The sequence below is a fragment of the Mus musculus genome, chromosome X (genome assembly GCF_000001635.26).
Source record: "Mus musculus strain C57BL/6J chromosome X, GRCm38.p6 C57BL/6J".
NCBI classification, from domain to species: Eukaryota; Metazoa; Chordata; class Mammalia; order Rodentia; family Muridae; genus Mus; species Mus musculus.
This window is the reverse complement of record NC_000086.7, coordinates 5,242,349-5,258,559: the sequence shown is the minus strand read 5'-3', so window position 1 is coordinate 5,258,559 and position 16,211 is coordinate 5,242,349.

Genomic DNA, 16,211 nt, shown 5'->3' with positions numbered 1-16,211 from the left:
CTATTGGGACTCCTACTATTGATTTCCTTCGATCCTTGGGCATTTCAGAAATTGACTCGATTTGTTAAATCTCAAATTGATTCATCTCTTTCAAGTGCATTTGTTTCAGTTCATTACCATTGGCTGGACGTTGGTGATAACAAGCAGGTTACTGGAGAAGAGGCAGACGTGGATGCCACTTCATCACCCTCTTCTCGGGGAGAGAGACTCAATTTCCATAAAATGCTTAAGTAAGATCATTCCCCTCTCCCTAAATTCGGCCATCAGTCTCATGCCACAAATCATTTATAGATTGCCATAGTCTGTGCTTTTCCGACATGGTAATATACGTTCTCGCCACATTGGAAACTAAACAGTCATCCCAGGCTAGACACATCAAAAAATTAAAACTTGAAGCCGTCGCCCGTGAGAGTTGTAAGACTAAGTACTGCACAGAGATTAGTCTAAAAGCTGTTAGACAGTCCCTGAGAGGCATGTCTGATTGCATAAAGGTTGAGTGCCCCAGGGTCCTTTCCCCAGAAAAACGGCACAGGAGCAGGTCAGGGTTACTCTGGGTAAAAATCTGTGGGCCTGAGAGTCAATCCTGTGCATGGCCCCTAACATTACACACTGGGGATCAGACCACTACCTCTACCCACGGAGCTTGCTTCATTCCTAAATCCCTTGGCTAGCCCAAGTTATACCCAAAAGACTGGGACCATTAATTCAAGCCTCATAGATGACTTGTCCTTGTGTCCTTCGTGGTTTTAGAGAATCATCCGGTGAGCAAACAGATGTTTAGGTGATCTTTAAAAACGTGGCTATAAATTTATTATACAATATGCCTTCATAATAATAGTAAAACGGGGGAGATGTTGGGAGCCATTAAGGCAACGCTATTGTCCTGATCTCTGAATTGGGCCTCTCCCCCTGAGAAGAAAAGGGGGTCAAAAGCGGGCCACCGACATATGGATTCCGAGAACCACAGGAGGTTCCAGCCATAGGTCATCACCGATGTCCTGACCACACCCTGATACTACCAAGTTCCTGTTTCTGGACCTGCTGGATGGGTCAGGTTTTGGGAGGGGGTTAATCTCAATGGACCGGGTGTTAAAGACTTCTGATGTGTATCCTTGGGTTAAATGGTTCTAGAACTGTGGTCTGTATAGTTCAGGAACATCAGGTTTGCTGGAGTTGGGTGGGGACATGGCAGGAAAATGGTGTTCTCCCTGAGATAGCAGGTTGCTCTGGGCAGCTTGGTTTGATCGAGAGGGCTCAGAGAGCATTGAAGGTGGGTTGGGGAAGGGAAGAATTCAGGAATGGTTCAGGAGTCTGATGAAGGTAGAGGAGAGGTGGTGAAGAGTAGGAGGCTCCCTGGGATAGCAGGCTGTTCAAGGCAGCTTGGCTTGGCCCATAAGGCTCAGCAAGCAGAGAAGATGGGTGGAGAAAGGGATTCTATCCTCTATTATCCAAGAGTCTGATGTAGGTATAGGACAGGTGGTAGTAGAATAGAAGTCCCTCAGGTATAGTGAAAGAACCTAGTGGGGAAACACCCACTTATATCCCGAGTCAGACCTCTGACGACTATCAATAGCAGGCTGCTCAGGGCAGCTTGGATTGGCTGAGAGGGTTCCCCAATTTGATTTTTGATAAGTTCATACCCAATAACATGGCTGCTCTGGCAAGCAATCATATCCAAAGTTTTTCTGGGTCTCTGTAATCTGGCTGGAAAGTAGATATTCTGGATTACTCTATGATCTGGCTAGAATACAGACAGGTCCTTACACCTTTAATAGCAAACAATGTAGGTAAGTTTAATTTGTAGAAGGAAACCATTATGTTTGCAAGTGACTTCTAATTGAGAGAAGATAACAAATCAGAGCAAGGTTTGTCATAATGACTTAGACATAAGATATACCCATCTCAGGAGAACAGCACAGGAATGATGTAGCTGCCAGTGTCCATGGAGAAGTGTGTACCTGGAAGGAGAGTTGGGGATGGATGGGAAGGACAGAAGAGAGACAAATCAGACTAAGATAAAGTTTTTGATCAAGGCCATATGTTTAATTCTTAAGTCTGAATTTAAAGGGTGAAACCCATCCCCCACTTTGCCAGAATCTCCTCAGGAAAACAAGCTCAGCTGCTCAGCAGGTAATGGTTTCCTGAAGGAAGCTGCATATGTGGCAGGACAATAGACTTCACTTAGGTTGGAAGACTCCACCCTAGGTGGACTAGGCTACTCTAGCAAAACAAGGTCTGATTTAGCCTGCTCAAGGTTGCTGGAAGGGCACAGAAAGAGAGGTAACTTAAAAACATCACAGGGAGAGAACAAGCTAGAGCTAGGCACATGTGGTCGTGGTGGTGGTGATAGTGGTGGTGGTGGTGGTGATGGTATGTGTGCCTGCAAGGCAATTTTCCCAGGACATTTTTACAGAGACAGTTTGCAGAGAGAACAAGCTAGACACAGAGGATGACAGGATGAGCCAGAGAATGAGAATGAGCCAGAAGATTAGAACAGACTGCCACCACTGTATGATGCCAAGCAGAGCAACATATTGAGAAGCTGAGAGAAGTTGAATGGAATCCGACAGATTGGGAGATTATACCGTATGGAGGGTAGAAGCTTCCAAGCTTTGGCCTAGAAATATGTATTACAGAGAAACTATCTGCCCAAACTGTGTATCTGAAGAGCTTCAAACGGCTCTCATCTCATGCCAACATCTGTGTAAATAAAGCAACAGTTACAGTTCATATCATGTAAAGGCGTTGGAATAGGACCCATATTCTAACAAGTATACAAGCACCCTGGTATGAGGAAAAATCTATCTCATTTCAACCTTGGAAAGGTTTCTGTTGGCCATGCCTCCAGTTGCCCTGCTTCATCCTGTCCTGCAAGCCTAGACTGTGGGGCAAAGTGCATTAGTAGGTAGCTTTATGACTAGACCCAGGCATACCTGTCTAATTTTACATGCTCGATTCCACAGATTCTCACTCAGTTCATTTGTTTTACCTCGGTCCCATAAACACTCTGAGTGGTCTCTGCCATGCTGTGTTTTAGACATTGCAATGACCAGAGGCAGCAAATGAACAGATCTTATCCTCATGGAGTTCTCAGCCTAGTGTGGGAAATGAGCCATATAGCCAGGTAGCTATTAAGTCAGTATGAACTATTTTCATATTGGTAAGTGATAAGAGAGAGCATGACAAGCCTAACTTCAAAAAAATGAAATTCCAGGGTGAGCATTCTTTTCAGAGAGTCAGAGTGGCCAGGAAAGGTATCAAGGAACCTCTGGGTCTGGAATGAAAACATGCAGATAGAGAGAGTGTAGCCTCCAGCAGCATTCAAGAAGAATATGCATTCCAGATAATGTGACGACATCTGCTGAGGCTCAGTGGTCAGAGAAGACCTGGGAAGCATGAGAAGCAGCAGCTGGGATGGTGGCATGGCTGGAGCTGATGGAGCAAGGTAGAGAATTGACTTAGGTGAATTCCCAGACGTCACAGGGTAGTCGGAAAGCTCAAAACCCTGCAGGTTACAACCTCTACAGGGTAATTTTTCCTTTACCTTGTGTGAGTGCGGGACAAGTTGATTAATTTTAAGCTGAAATATAGCCCAATTTGTGTTGTATTTTAACATGCACATTCTAGTAACTCCTGAAAATCATCTCAAAAATCAAATATATCAATTCCACATTGGAAGTAGGTGAGAATACATTTATTCATAAGAATCTTGTGCCCTGCTAGACCTGAGATTTTTCTTGAAAATAACAATTACTCAAAGATTTTCCTTTTTCTGTGCTTTTAGGTATCTTGCTCCACTCAGTGTGATCTGACTGTGTATGTCAAACATATGTTTTTATGTATTTGTTTTAGTCAGGGTTTTACTGCTGTGAACAAACACTGTGACAGAGGAAACTCTTATAAGAACAACATTTAATTGGGTTTGGCTTACAGGTTCAGAGGTTTAGTCCATAAAAATCAAGGTGGAAACATGGCAGCATCTAGGCAGGCATGGTGCAAAAGGACCTGAGAGTTCTATATCTTCATCTAAAGGCTACTAGGAGAATACTGGCTTCTATGCAGCTAGAAGTAGGATATTAAAACCCACTTTCAGAGTGACAAACCTACTCCAACAAGGTCATACCTACTCCAACAGGGCAATTCCTTCTAATAGTGCCACTCCCTGGCCTGAGCATATTCAAACCATAACATTCCACTCCCAGGCCCCAGTAGGCTTGTTTGAACATATGAATCTTTGGGGCCATGCAGAAGCATAGCATAATGCAAAAAACATTTAGTCTAACTTCAAAACCCCCCATTGTCTACAGCAGTCTCAACAATTTTAAAACTCCAAAGTTCAAAGTCTCTTCTGATAGTCATCCAATCACATAACTAATCCCCAAAGCAAGAAAGGAATATACCGAGGCAAGCTCCAAACTCTGCATCTCTATGTCTGATATCAAAGCGGTCTTCAGATCTCCAACCCTGTGATGGGTTGTGTGTGCTCAGTCCAGGGAGTAGCACTATTAGAAGATATGGCCCTGTTGGAGTTTGTATGTTACTTTGGGTGTGGGCTTTGATACCCTCATCCTAGCTGCCCGGAAGCCAGTACACTTCTAGCTGCTTTCAGATGAATATGCAGAGTTTCTCCTGCACCAAGCCTGCCTGAATGCCTCTATGTTCCTGCCTTGATGATAATGGATCAAACCTCTAAACCTGTAAGCCAGTCACAATTAAATGTTGTCCTTATAAGAGTTGCCTTGGTCATGGTGTTTGTTCACAGCAGTAAAATCCTAACTAAGACAGAAATTAGTAGTAGAAGTGGGGTATTGCTATGATAGGCCTGACCATGTATTTTTTTTTGGAAGAATGTAGACTTAGGGACTTTGGATTTGGAAAGGAGTGGAATGCTTTAAATGGGGCTTACTGGGCCATCCTAATAGGAATATGGAAGATTTTGTTGCTGAGAGTAATTTGTGCTGGGCTGACCTTGCCCAAGAGGTTTTAAAAAAGTAGAATTTCAGTATGTGGAATAAAGATTGTTTTGTGGTATTTTGGTGGTGAATGTGGCTACTTTTTCCTCTAATAGAAGTAATCTGCCTGAGGCTAAGGTAAAGATACCAAGATTAATTACATTGACAAAGGAAGTCTCAGAAATGCCCAGAATAGACTTTGTTCTCCTTTTATGTCTCAAAGTACTGGCTGGTTTTGTGTGTCAACTTGACACAAGCTGGAGTTATCACTGAGAAAGGAGCCTTCCTTAAGGAAATCCCTCCACAAGATACACCTGTAAGGCAGTTTCTCAATTAGTGATCAAGGCAGAGGGCCCGTTGTGGGTGGTGACATCACTGGACGGGTGGTCTTGGGTTCCATATAAAAGCAAGCTGGCCAGGCGTGGTGGAGCACGCCTTTAATCCCAGCACTTGGGAGGCAGAGGCAGGTGGGTTTCTGAGTTCAAGGCCAGACTGGTCTTCAAAGTGAGTTCCAGGACAGCCAGGGCTATACAGAGAAACCCTGTCTAGAAAAACCAAAAAGAAAAAAAAAAAAAAAAAAAAAAAAAACAAGCTGACCAAGCCAGGGGAAGCAAACAGTAAGTAACATCCCTCCATGGCCTCTACATCAGCTCCTGCTTCCTGACCTGCTTGAGTTCCAGTCCTGACTTCCTTTGATGGTGAACAGCAATGTGGAAGTGTAAGCTGAATAAACCCATTCCTCCCCACCTTGCTTCTTGGTCATGATGTTTTGTGCAGAAATTTAAACCATGACTAAGACACTCATGAAGAACATTTTAAACAAGAGTAGCAAGCCGAGAAAGGAAAAATACAAAGTATATGGTTCAAGAGTTCAATTAAAGGGGCATCAGGAAGTAGAATAGAGCTAAATTCTAAGTTCTAGAAAATACTAGATTAAGGTAGTGGGACTTTGGGACAAGATCTCTCCCAGCTAAGTTTAAGTCCACCACGTTGGTATACACTTTAATGCCAGGTGACAAAGCCAAGGAGATGTCTGAGTTCAAGGATAGAGTGGGACAAAATAAATTGTAGATGAAGAAAAGCTTAAATCCAGGGGTAGTAGCACACACCTTTAATTCCAGGAGATAAGGATGCAGATCTCTGAGTTCAAGGTCAATCTACAGATCAAGATCCAAGACAGCCAAGATTAGTCAGTGAAGCAGGTAGAAAACAGAAAGCTAGTGATAATGTAATAGAACAAGGGGGACATGTTCCAGCTCCTGCAAGCAGAAGAACTCAGCAGCTTTGGCCATATGGGTCTGGCTTTAGAGTGAAAAATAGAAGGGACTACTGTGACAATTGATGCTGGTTAGCTGGAGCTAAGAAATTAGTGGTTATCCCGACCCATGGGACTTAGTTATTCGTGGGATCGAGGGGGACCAACCCTGAAAAAGAAAGAGGCGAGAAAATGGTGCGAGACCATGCAAAGAGTTGTCCAGGTCTATTTAATGGAGGCTAGGAGCCTGATTATGAGCACACAATGGGAGAAAATAGGCAGGGGCCAAGGGGGAACAATAAAAGTACATAGAAAGGGATGGACATCTGGGGCGGATGCTGATTGCAGGCTTCAAACATCTTGCTGTTTATCTTGGAATTCCAGCTTTATCTAAAAAGTCCCAGGTACCAAGTGGAGACAAGAAGGTGGGGGTGACACTGCTCCCATCAAAGGGTCAGCCAGATCTTCAGGGTGAGAGTTGTTGAAGGTCTGGTTTCCCACAGTTTGGTCTCTCACAAGTGGTAATTAAGAAGAGACCAGCATCACTGAGTTGAAGTCTTCTGGGAAGTATTTTCTGAGAGCAGAAAGAAGCTATGCTCCAGAAATAGCCCAGGTTGTATCTTATGTTGCAGCTGGAGTTGGTAATTTGTAAGAATCACCCAGATGGTACTGGTTTTGAAGACATAAAGGTGTCTTGGATAACAGCTGAGGCTTGGCAGTAGTTGAGATTTGTAATCATGCAGAGAGCCTATGAGATGCTATTGGTAAAGCCTAGTTGTAGCAGAAGACCCAAGAGTATTGGAGATGCCAGTACAATGGGATGATCACCAAAAACAGCAGCAGCAAACCACCCCCACAGTGACACACCTACTCCAATCAGGCCACACCACCACTCCCTGGGCCAAGCATATACAAACCATCACAGCACTATAGATGAGTTGTTTATTAGTGTTTAGGTGTATCCTTACCCAGATGAGCAATCCATTTGGCAGTATCCCCATGTAGAAATAAAATGCTGAGGCAAAGAATATTGATTTTCTGGTCAATATGGCCTTTGTGAATTCATTGCTAACCCTAGTGTCCAAAGCACATGACAACAGTAAAGATCCTATCTTGACCCTCCCACCGTATGATTAAAGTCATTAATAAATTTTCTGCTGTCTCAAGCAAATTCATTGGAGGGTAAATGCCTTAACATTCAGCTGGATGGTGGTGGCTGATGCCTTTAATCCCAAAACTCAGGAGGCAGATCCAGGCATATCTTTGAGTTTGAGGTCAGCCTGGTCTACATAGTATGTCTCAGGACAGCCAGGGATACAGGGAGAGATCCTGTCTTGGAAAACAAATAAAATAATACAAATATAAATATAAACAAAACAATGCAACATTCTTAACTGGAAAGTATTTGGCTATAGATGCTGAATGAAAGCCTTTTCTAAAGCTAAACTATATGCTGTCAGCAATTGGTAATTTATCTCCACAATACAATAATAAGAAATACTGAAACTATGTATATTTCCGTCTGATAAGACATAAGTCATTAATATACCATACAGAATCAAAAATAATTGTCAGGGTATTCCTTCTAAATAAAATAATAATAATAAAAATAATTCCTTCTAAAGGCTCGGAATAATTTGTCCTGTATGTCCTTTGATTCCACTTTTTTTTTTCTTCAACACAACCAAAGTAATTTTCACGAAGAAAATAGTTATAAATTGGAGCTTTGGACCCTTTGTTTAATGCCTTAAATACCCCTTGAGTAGGATGGGCTGTTTTGTGAAATACTTGTGATCATTCTATTAAGCAAAGATGCCTAAAATCTCTAGCTACCAAGCTCAATGGAGGCAAAGGCTACTGGAGACATGTGGGTCTTGTGTCTCATTTGGAGTGAGGATCAACATGATGTTAGTTATACACACATTAAATTATATTTCCACATCAGAGTGCATCCTACATGTACTAAGAATTGTTGCCTGCATTTCTTGGCCCATGAGGAAAGTGTTTGTAGAACACTAATTCTTTGATTTCTTCCCCTTCCCATCCCTTTTTGGTTGGTTCAACAAAGAGAAAAAAGAATCTCAGGAAAAGGAAAAATCAAATACTTTCTCTAATGCTTAATGAAGGTACTTGTAGGAAGAATAAAGGCTTTTATTTTCCTAAGTGCTATAAAATCTATAACAGAAGCTGAAACCTTGAAGGAGATCATCAAATTCATTCCTGCTATGGCCTGAGCTGTTGTAGATATCATGACTATAAGTACATTTTAGAAATTGATGACACATGAAACACAGTTTTGAGCATTTATTACACCTTCTTTTTCATACTATTGCCTTCTGTGGATTATGATTTTTTCATTCACATGACAATACCTATAACATGATTCAATAGGCCTTGTTTATGAATAACATTGTTTCTAACAATTGTCCTAATGGAAATATGCTTTAAATGAAAAGTTGGTTGTTGCCACTTTCAGAGATATCCAAACACAGGTTCTTGCATCTACAAAACTACTGGCTAGATGAAAAGACCTCGATTCACAAAATTGGGGCTAAATACTTGACCATTTTCACAGGTCTGGTTCATATTTCACTAGATCAATGGTTCTCAACTTGGGGGTTGTGAGCCCCTTGGAGGGGCAAACCACCATAAAAAATATATGTATATATATGTTCATAGGGGTCATATATCAGATATCTGACATATTAGATATTTACATCAAAATAATATAACAGTAGCAAAGTTACAGTTATGAAGTAGTAACAATAATAATTTTATACTTGGAGTCACCACAACATGAAGAAGTATATTAAAAGGTCTCAGCATTAAGAAGGTTGAGAACCATTGCTCCAGTTGAAGTTTGGTATACTTTGTCTGACTAGAAGAATATTGGAAATGGACTTGTTACTGGGTTTGACACTTGGGGCTGAAAAAACTAGAAAAAAAGTCTGTTGCTACTGTCAAAATGGAGGTATTAATGTATGTGATCACCACAGTAATAAAACAGCTTCTGATGAGACTGAAATAAAGCCCCAAAATTAGTATGCACTATCTAAATTGTTAGAATTTGTGACTGGATATATCACTGTACTGGATATGGTAACATACTGACTGGTAGGTTAAATCTCCTTCAGTGAAAAAAAAGCCAATTCAAGCCAGATTAGAGTATATAAAAGACAGCTTTATTGGAAAGTCTCTCAGGGACTTCACTGGCCCCAAGGACCAAGGCCACAGAAGTCACTTTGGTGAAAGTGGGGGGAGGGGGAAGAGAAAGAGAGAGGGTGTACTCAGAGAGAAGGGACAAAAAGTTCCTCTAGGCTGGAAAGTTCAGGGTTGGGTGCAGAGTATGCCAGGAAGGAGTTTAAGGATGATGGGAGAATCTGGAGGTCAGGTAGGGTTTGATATTTAAAATATGCACTTCAGTCCTTTGTACTGGGTCTGAAACCAGTGAATAATGGGTGGTGTTAGCATTCTGTCTACACTCCACCCCAGAGTTACTTGGCAACATCCAGGTAGGCCTGACCTACTATAAACAGGGCTGCTTGCCCCCTCCTCCGTTTCTGGATCTCTTGCTTTCTTGTTTCCCAGTTGCTACTTTCTTGCCCTCTTGGGCTCTTCCTTTCTCCCTTTCTTTCCTCACTCCCTTTCCCCTCTCTCCACATGGTAGTGGCTGGCCTCTACTTCTCTACTCTCTCCCTCTCTCTTCTTTCTCTGCCCCTACTACCCTCTTAACTCCCCTCCCCATCCCCTGAACAAACTCACGTGGCTGGTCCCTCAGGAGGGGGAGGGGGAAAGGGATGCCTTGGCATGGGCCCGTTGAGACATCCCCTTCCTGACTACACATCCATAGAACATATTCTATTTCTTTTTATCGTTTTATAAACACATCATGTGGTGTAATCATCTATAACTATTCGCTGCTTACACTGGAACATAATTCTAGAATTTGGGCAAAAATGTTGGTCATGTCAGGGAAGAACTGGTTGTTTCACTGCTGTCCAGGTTGTGGGATCATCTCCGAGTAGGAATGTGTAGGTCCAATTAAAGCAGTCTGTGATGCTGTGAGTAGCTGTTTGGGAGCTTTCCTGGATGAAGGTTTTGAGAAAACACCTTGGTATTAGGGGACAGAAGATAAAGTTAAGAAGTTTAGGGAGAAAACCTTTTTCTTGAAACTTTTAGACCCATGGTCTTGGTAGTTGGTGGAGTCAGGGGTCCCAGGATCAGGACCAGAGAAAAGGAAACAAATCGCACTCTCTGGATTAGTCAAGTGGAGAGGGGGATAGTTCCCACAGATCGGTTTTGATATGCACCTCAGTACCTTGTTCTGGGGTCTGAAACCAAACACTAACTGTCGAAATTGAAGTGTACAGTTCTACTCTTGACGAAGCTTACTATCCAATGCCAGATTTATGAATCTTTCCAAACTATCTACAAGTGAAATTGCCACATTGCATAAGGAATTTTGTCTCTAACACCAATTTACTGACACATTGACTATAAAAGATTTTATTTTAACTCCTATAGTGCTTACTGGTTGTGCTTTACCACTGTTATTTTATTTTATTTTATTTTTTTTTTTGTATTAACATTCTTGATCCAATCTTTTGAACTAACTCTGGATATGTTACTTTAATAAAACATCATGATCAAAATAACTTATGGAAAAATAATTTATTTTAAGGTTATGGTTCCAGAGGCTTAGTAGTCCATGATGCTGAAGTGGAGGGAGCAGGTAACAGGCTACTGAAACAGCAGTTGAGAGCTCATGTCATGAACTGAAAAAAAAAAGGTGAAAGCACACTGGAAGCAAAATAATTTCTTCTATCAATGCCATATCTCTTAAGTCTCCAACTAAGGACCAAATATTCAAATGCTTGAGACTTATGGGAAACATCTCATTTAAGCTACCCTGGCCTCATAGTCTTATGGCCATATATCCTTAATCCAAAATGCATTTAGTCCAACTTCAAAAGTTCCCTGACAATCTCAATAATGTTTCGAATCCAAAGTCTTCTCTGAGGCTCAAGTCCGCCTCTTATTTTAAAACTGCAAAAACACTTGCATCATACAAAGCTTTCTGATCATGGCTTTCCCTCCTTTATCTCCTCTCAGATCCTTCTACTTTCCCACTGCTCCATCTCCATGTCTTCTTTCTCTCTCTTTCTAGAAAAAAAAGTCAAATAAAAAATTCAAACCAGATGGGCATGGTGGTGCACACCTTTAATCCCAGCACTTGGGAGGCAGAGGCAGGCTGATTTCTGAGTTCAAGGCCAGCCTGTTCTACAAAGTGAGTTCCAGGACAGCCAGGGCTATAGAGAGAAACCCTGTCTCAAAAGACAAAAACAAAACCACAAAACCAAAAAGCAAAACAAAACAAAACAAACAAAAAAACAAAAAAAAAACAAAACAAAACAAAATTCAAACCAGAATAGAAAACAAAAAGCAAAACCCTAAAGAAAGAGTGAGAAACACACACATACCCCAAACTCATAAAAACGTATAATCAGAAACCATAATATGTAAGCAAAAAATCTGCAAGGTAAAAAAAAAATGCTCAACAGTTTAAACAAAGAATTATGGACCAAAACATATCCAAAACTGCTGCTGAGTTTATTCTCTGTTAGACATCTACTCATCTACTGCTGGGCATGAGGCCTGCCCTTTAGTGTGGTTTGTATACCCAGAGAGTGCTTTTCATTTGGTGATAGCTCCTGGGTTAAGGTTAGTGGTTGTGGTGGTTTGAAAGGAAATGGTATTCATAGACTTCTAAGGAGTGACATTATTAGGAGGTGTGGTCTTGTTGAAGGAAGTGTGCCACTGGGGGTGGGCTTGGCTATGGAACAAATTGTCTTTTACCCTATGAACACACACACACCGATACACTTGGATATCACATGCACAAAACAGTGGATTCCATTGATTACGGATTGAAACCTCCAAAACTATATCCTCTTTTTAAGTTGACTTGTGTTATGGTAATGAAAATATGACTAATGCATTAGACATACCATGTTTATATATTTTTTTAGCTTTTGATGAACATGTGTTGTTCTGCATTGAGCTATTATGAATAATGCTGCTATATATTAGTGTAAATTTTGTACATGTTTTGTTTAGATGCATTTTAATTTTTCTTTCCTAGATTTATAGTAGAGGAAGGATAGCTTGGCCATATGGTAGTTCTATGTTTAATTATTTGAAGATTCACTAGCAGTTCCCAAAATAGTTATGAAATTTTATATTCATAAATAGTACATAAGGATTCTATTTTCTGCATGACAGAGATAACAGGCCTGCCTTCCAGGGAGTGGGCTGCCACCCTGATGATTCTGAAAGACAGAGAGCATCAAGCCACTGAAGACTATTCTGAGATTTAAAAATCAGTGGGATTGACATATGTATAATACTATGTACCTTTCCAGAAATTGTGAGGCTGAGGCAGGGGAGTCACAGAATGTTCAAGGCCAACATGAACCTTATGGTGAGTTCCAAGCCATCCTAGGCTACAGAAAAAGATTTTGTCTCAAAATAAACAAACAAAACAAACTCTAAATTTATTTTAGTTTTAGGTTTTTTCTTGCTTCACATGTCCCCTTTTTCCATTAAATTTTTCCCTTATAAAAAGAAATTGTTGGAGAAAAGGGAAATTGAAGCCCTCTGAAACAGAGAAACTGATTCCACCCTGATAGAAGCCAGCAAGAAGTAACACAATAGCTTAATAATTTAAAACATAAGCAGAGAACAGAAGTCAGAACAAAAGACATTTTAAAATGTCTGAATTGAGGTCCAATTTATTTATTTCATTCTTTTAAATTTTGTCTTTGAGATTATAATATAACATTTACCCATTACCTTTCCTCCAACCACCCCCCACCCCCGCCCATTCACCCCTTTCAGCTCTTCTTTACATGCATGGCCTCTCTGTTCACTCATTACTTTTTAATGCATATATGTGTATATATACAATTAATAAATACAACCTTCCCAGTCTGTAGAATGTTACTTGTATGTATGGTTTCTTGATAGTCTCACAAAAGCCTCTATTCTTTGGGCTTTTTCTTGTCACCTTGCCCTTGGTCACCAAAGCTGGAGTTGGGAATGATAAATTCAGGATTTACTTTCAATCACTTTAAAACTGTTGGAGTGGCTAAAATCAATGTGAGATCCCTCTCAGATGTCACCTAGAAAGGGAGAGATGGTATTTAGCAATAATTTGGGTTTTTAAGGTTAATACACTAGTGTGCCCATCTCTCTGGATTGTAGGGAGGTGCTTCTGTGTTGAAATTGAACCAAGGTCGTAATGTCCTATATCTTGACAACATTTTTATTATCAAGAAGAAAATAGTGAGGAGTAGCTGTCTAAAAACATGTCATTTAGGTTTAAGCCTAAATGCTAGAGAGTTGGTGCTTCTCTTTTGTTTTGTTTTGTTTTGTTTTGTTTTGTTTTGTTTGTTTGTTTGTTTGATTGGTTGTTTTTTTTCAATGAATTTACTCTTTAGCTACACTTTTCTTTTTTTCCATTTTTATTAGGTATTTAGCTCATTTACATTTCCAATGCTATACCAAAAGTTCCCCATACCCACCCACCCCCACTTCCCTACCCACCCACTCCCCCTTTTTGGCCCTGGCATTCCCCTGTACTGGGGCTAATAAAGTTTGCAAGTCCAATGGGCCTCTCTTTCAAGTGATGGCCTACTAGGACATCTTTTGATACATATGCAGCTAGAGACAAGAGCTCCGGGGTACTGGTTAGTTCATATTGTTGTTCCACCTCTAGGGTTCCAGTTGCATTTGGTTCCTTGGGTGATTTCTCTAGCTCCTACATTGGGGGCCCTGTGATCCATTCAATAGCTGACTATGAGCATTCACTTCTGTGTTTGCTAGGCCCCGGCATAGACTCACAAGAGACAGGTATATCTGGGTCCTTTCAGCAAAATCTTGCCAGTGTATGCAATGGTGTCAGCATTTGGAAGCTGATAATGGGATGGATCTCTGAATATGGAAATCACTAGATGTTCCATCCTTTCGTCACACTTCCAAATTTTGTCTCTGTAACTCCTTCCATGGGTGTTTCGTTTCCTATTCTAAGAAGGGGCAAAGTGTCCACACTTTGGTCTTCCTTCTCTTGAGTTTAATGTGTTTAGCAAATTGTATCTTATATTTTGGGTATCCTAAGTTTCTGGACTAATATCCACTTATCAGTGAGTACATATTGTGAGAGTTCCTTTGTGATTGGGTTACCTCACTCAGGATGATGTCCTCCAGGTCCACCTATTTGCCTAGGAATTTCATGAATTCATTCTTTTTAATATCTGAGTAGTATTCCATTGTGCAAATGTACCATATTTTCTGTACCAATTCCTCTGTTGAGGGGCATCTGGGTTCTTTCCAGCTTCTGGCTAATATAAATAAGGCTGCTATGAACATAGTGGAGCATGTGACCTTCTTACCGGTTGGGACATCTTCTGGATATATGCCCAGGAGAAGTATTGCTGGATCCTCCGGTAGTACTATGTCCAATTTGTTGAGTAACCGCCAGACTGATTTCCAGAGTGGTTGTATAAGCATGCAATCCCACCAACAATGGAGGAGCGTTCCTCTTTCTCCACATCCTTGCCAGCATCTGCTGTCACCTGAATTTTTGATCTTAGCCATTCTGACTGGTGTGAGGTGGAATCTCAAGAATGTTGAACATTTTTTCAGGAGCTTCTTTGCCATTCGGTATTCCTCAGGTGAGAATTCTTTGTTCAGCTCTGAGCCCCATTTTTAATGGGGTTATTTGATTTTCTGGAGTCCACCTTCTTGTGTTCTTTATATATATTGGATATTAGTCCCCTATCTGATTTAGGATAGGTAAAGATCCTTTCCCAATCTGTTAGTGGTCTTTTTGTCTTGTTGACGGTGTCTTTTGCTTTGTAGAAGCTTTGCAACTTTATGAGGTCCCATTTATCGATTCTCGATCTTACCCAGGGTTGTTTTGATTTGCATTTCCCTGATGATTAAGGATGTTGAACATTTTTTCAGGTGCTTCTCTGCCATTTGGTATTCCTTGGGTGAGAATTCTTTGTTCAGTTCTGAGCCCCATTTTTAAATGGGGTTATTTGATTTTATGGAGTCCACCTTCTTGAATTCTTTATATATATATTGGATATTAGTCCCTTATCCGATTTGGGATAGGTAAATATCCTCTCCCAATCTGTTAGTGATCATTTTGTCTTATTGACGGTGTCTTTTGCCTTGCAGAAGCTTTGCAATTTTATGAGGTCCCATTTATCGATTCTCGATCTTACAGCACAAACCATTGCTGTTCTATTCAGGAATTTTCCCCCTGAACCCATATCTTCGAGGCTTTTCCCTACTTTCTCCTCTATAAGTTTCAGTGTCTCTGGTTTTATGTGGAGTTCCTTAATCCACTTAGATTTGACCTTAGTACAAGGAGATAGTAATGGATCAATTCGCATTTTTCTACACGATAACAGCCAGTTGTGCCAGCACCATTTGTTGAAAATGCTGTCTTTTTTCCACTGGATGGTTTTAGCTCACTAGTCAAAGATCAAGTGACCATAGGTGTGTGGGTTCATCTCTGGGTCTTCAATTCTGTTCCTTTGGTCTACTTCTCTGTCACTATACCAATACCATGCAGTTTTTATCACAATTGCACTGTAGTACATCTTTAGTTCAGGCATGGTGATTCCACCAGAGGTTTTTTTTATCCTTGAGAAGAGTTTTTGCTATCCTAGGTTTTTTGTTATTCCAGATGAATCTGCCGATTGCCCTTTCTAATTCGTTGAAGAATTGAGTTGGAATTTTGATGGGGATTGCATTGAATCTGTAGATTGCTTTTGGCAAGATAGCCATTTTCACTATATTGATCCTGCCAATTCATGAGCATGGGAGATCTTTCCATCTTCTGAGATCTTCTTTAATTTCTTTCTTCAGATACATGAAGTTCTTGTCATACAGATCTTTCACTTCCTTAGTTAGAGTCATGACTAGGTATTTTA